This window comes from Aplysia californica, unplaced genomic scaffold (assembly GCF_000002075.1).
Source record: "Aplysia californica isolate F4 #8 unplaced genomic scaffold, AplCal3.0 scaffold00248, whole genome shotgun sequence".
NCBI classification, from domain to species: Eukaryota; Metazoa; Mollusca; class Gastropoda; order Aplysiida; family Aplysiidae; genus Aplysia; species Aplysia californica.
In genome coordinates, this window is record NW_004797518.1 from 891878 (window position 1) to 896384 (window position 4507).

General features: G+C 36.9%; 1 long non-coding RNA gene across 4 annotated transcripts in view; it reads right to left on the reverse strand.

The window, feature by feature from the left end:
- Positions 1-4507, reverse strand: part of LOC101854954 — a 43511-nt gene that overhangs the window by 15871 nt on the left and 23133 nt on the right. For all 4 annotated transcript variants that reach the window (XR_004858644.1, XR_004858643.1, XR_004858642.1 and 1 more), the window contains exon 2: positions 1894-2005. This is a non-coding gene — a long non-coding RNA (uncharacterized LOC101854954). The remainder of the gene's footprint in view (positions 1-1893; positions 2006-4507) is intronic.

A 4507-nucleotide genomic window follows, 5' to 3' on the forward strand; every position in this document is an offset into this window, starting at 1 on the left:
TGTGTGTTGTGTGTATGTGTCTATGAAGCGGGGGGTATTTCAGCATCCAGTATTGACATGAACATGTATTTATGTCCTTTCTTGTAGTGTGCAGGCACGCGAGCCCACGAAACCTTGTGAAACACAGCTGTCAAAATAAACGACAACGAGAAATTTCTCCCTGCGAGATAAATAAAGATTGTCATTGCTATTGTTACGTTGTTTGTCTTGCTTTCAGTATCTGCTGCTGATGTTGTAACACAGCTTTATGTTCTGTTTTTGTTTTGCTTGTTTGTTTGTTTTTTATTGTTTGTTTGTTTTTCTTCTTATTTTGCATTATGCGATGTCGCTGCTGTAGAGGCTGCTTTTGCCGTTAACGCTTGGGGGGTTCGGTTTTGTTATAAAAGCAGTTGTTGCTGTTGTTTTTGCCATTGGTTTTGTCGGTTATTTCGTCATTACTGAAGCTTTTGTCGTGATGAGATAAGATAAAACGAGATGAGATGAGATAAGACAAGATGAGATGAGATAACATAAGTTAAGATAGATACGATAAGATACATCTTTATTGTCCTGGCACATTGGTACACTCGTATACATACATACACACACACACACACACACACACACACACACACACACACACACACACACATAATTAATTTCTCTCTCTCTCTCTCTCTCTCTCTCTCTCTCTCTCTCTCTCTCTCTCTCTCTCTCTCTCTCTTTGATGAATGCTGTTACTTTTTAAAAATGTAACTGTGTAGATCTTAGTCTTACGCCTCCGTCGACACGACATAATAAATCATTTAGGAGGCGGGTTGCTTCGACCCTGCTTGTCGGGTGCTGGGAAGGATACTGCATCGTCAAACAGAAAGTCGGTCCGAAAAACTCACCAAGACCCCCCCCTCCCCACCACACACACACACACACATACACCTCAAAGACGTCTATCTAATGTTTCTTGCGTGCGACAGATCAAGCACCTACCTAACTGCTACACCACAAACACCTGTGTTGCTTTTACTGCTGCTGTTGTAGTAGTAGTAGTAGTAGTAGTAGCAGCAGCAGCAGCAGCAGCAGCAGCAGCAGCAGCAGCAGCAGTAGTAGTAGTAGTAGTAGTAGTAGTAGTAGTAGTAGTAGTAGTAGTAGTAGTAGTAGTAGTAGTAGTAGTAGTAGTAGTTGTTGTTGTTGTTGTTGTTGTGCCTGATGTTATAGCTCTTGCTTCTGATGTCGTGCTGACTTTTATTATATTGTTGTTGTTGTTATTGTTGTTGTTGTTGTTGTTGTTGTTAATATTGTGGTTGTTGTTGCTGTCGTTGTTGATCCCGTTTTTGTTGTCGATTGCTTTGCTGTTGTTGCTACTGTTGTGGTTGTTGCTGTTATTACTAATACAAGCGTTGGTATTGCTGCAACTCCTGTCGCTAGTGTTTATCAAGGGTTCTTGTTCATTTCTCTCTTTTTTTTAAAGGGAAAGAAAACAAAGAAACAACAACAACAACAACAACAATAACGAAACACAGATTTGTTTTAGCTTTAGTAAGAGTTTTACCACACTTGCAAAACAATTAGGTCATATCAGTACCAAAGATTAGAGGAGTTACCACAGAGTTAAAAAATACAAGGAAAAGTAGGAGGCGAGAAAAGAACGAACGATTTTTGCAAAGGAAAGAAGGAGCAACCCCCTAACCAGAGCATTCGCTATCCACCTTTTTAAGCGAAAGGGAACAAAAACAAGATTAGCAGCAACAACAACAACAACAACAACAACAACAACAACAACAACAATAACAGCAGCAACGACAGCTGCAACAAAAAGAAATATAAAGAGGAACACAACGGTGTCAGCGATAATAATAGAAATTACTAATAATGCTCACAAAAATAACATGATTATTTCAACATCTTGACACTCACCAGAGGAATAGGAGGGCAAATCCAAACGTTCGACGCACGGTCCTATCCTCATCTAATATGACAAAACGAAGATCTTTGAGGTTTTCATTCCTTTTTCAAGCCCTTTAACGCCCTGCGGGAAGAAAAAACCAACACCATTATTTAAGTAATTTTATTGGAGGAGTAAAACGGAGAATAAAATGAAATAGGATCACAAAACAGGAACCACAGACGAAGACGATATGAAATCCCACAGTTGGTAACAAAAGAACGCTGCTAAATAAAGAAATAGACGCCCCCCAGGTCATATTAAGACGACACCTGTCGCATGTGAACATGAGATTGGCACCTGATGGACAAATAGGTGGCTTAGTCAAAGAAACCCGTACAACTCGTTTTGTTTTTAAAAAAATGTTAAAACAACAACAACAACAACAATGACAGAGACTCAATGAAGGGAACAGGCGGCTGAAATATATAACTTTGTTATTTGTAGGGATTATACATTCAAACTTTCCTAAATTACTTATTAGCATAGCAAGGACAAGATTAATACATGCATGTTTTAAAATATTGTGTTAGAACAACAACAACAACAACAACAACAACAACAACAACAACAACAACAACAACAACAACAACAAAAGAGACTCAATTAATATTAAATTACTTCTTCAAGCCTTCCTAGCCACGTGAGACAGAGGTTGCATTTCTTTTTTTAGTTTAAGTAGAGGTTTTACGGCGCTCGCAACAGCATAAGGTCATATATAAGCGCAAGAAGATTAGAGGTGTTACAAGAGAGTAACAAACCTAAAAAAGAAGAAGGGGAGATTAGGACGATAGATGTTTGGTAGGAAAGAAGAAGCAAACCACACCAGAGCACCCGCCAACCACCCACTTGCATCTCTGTCAAGAGCTGTTTGTCCGAAATGCTCAAAATGTGGCAAACTGTTCTCTGCCAGGACTGATTGGTCTCACTGGCCACAGTAAAAGCAACAAGTCATCTGAATCCTCAATCATTTTTTCTACTTCGCTTAATTAAAGAAATATCCTTTGCAGGGGTACTGGTCTTCGTCAGCCACTGACGGATGAATGATTACTATTATTATTATTAAGATTATTATGATTATTATTATGATTATTATGATTATTATTATGATTATTATTATGATTATTAAGATTATTATTATTATTATATTTATTATTCTTATTCTTATTATTGTTGTTTGTAACAGAGGTAGCAAAAATAACTGTACATTATATTCCTTGAAAAGGCGGCTGTAGAGACCCTGTGGTTGGAGAACTTTGGAAAATAAATACGGCCAGCAATGTCGGTGCAACCTTGAGCAAGACACGATAATAACACCACGCTAAAAAAAAATGCCGCTTTGCAGTGGCATAAAACTTAACGCTGGCGTGTACGCAAAAGGTATCTGAAGTGGTCATGTAGCGTATACAACAACTTTCCGACGGCGATAAAAAAAAAGTGGCACTCCATGCACGACCATAATAATAATAGTTATAATAATAATGATAATAATAATAATAATAATAATAATAATAATAATAATAATAATAATAATAATAATAATAATAATAATAATAATGGTAATTATAATAACAATAATGATGGTAATAATAATAATAAAAATAATTTAAAAAAATAATGGTAACAATAATAATAATAACAATAATAATAGTAATAGTAATAACAAAAATAATAAATGGCACTTATATATATATAACGCTCAATTCCGATTAAACTACACAGGTTCTGGGAGCTCCACAGTAATACAATAACATATTATTGTGTTCTGGATTTACATGTGTACTTATAATTTATAAATCAATCTTATTCATCCTTCACCGCTGCTTGAAAAACAAACAAAACCCCAAAAACGATTTCTGAGACTTGCGTGCTTCTTGAAATCGGACCGTCGAATCGAAATATGAACCACCTCCGAGCCAGACGAAACCGGAGATATCAGTAAGATCTGCGCATTCATTCATCGACTACAGCACTATGTGTTGGAGCTACATATCACCACGAGCATTTTCCCGCGTCAACCCTCTTAACGAGAAGGGGCTACACTTGAAGGCTATCTCGCTTATTAATAATAATATTAGTGGATCAGATATTTACCAAATTTCACACATCTGGTATAACAAGCATAGTAAGGAGTCTTAAAATCCGCGATCAAATTTGAGAAAAAAACAATTTCGTTGTCATGGATGCGGCGGCTCCAGACACCACCACCACCACCACCACCACCAAAAATCTATTCCATCGCAATACATCAAAAATTAAACAGACACATTTTTAGTGGTACATCTTCTCTTCATTCTGCGAAAATTTAATGAAGATTGGATGAAAAATGGTGGCGTTATTTAAAATAGTATGTAGAAAAACCTGGTATTGAGAAAACCTGCGATAAATAAAAATAAAAGATTGACTTTATGAAGAAATATTGGTGACTAACATGACAGGTATGTGAAAAAAACCAAGCTTTAGGGGGTTCTTATGCGTGAAATAGTTGTAAGAGAAGCTGAAGAAGCTAAAAATGCATACAACTCAAAATCAATAATTTTGAGCCGAATCTGGACTTTCAGGGAGTAGCCCCCCCCCCCCCCCCCC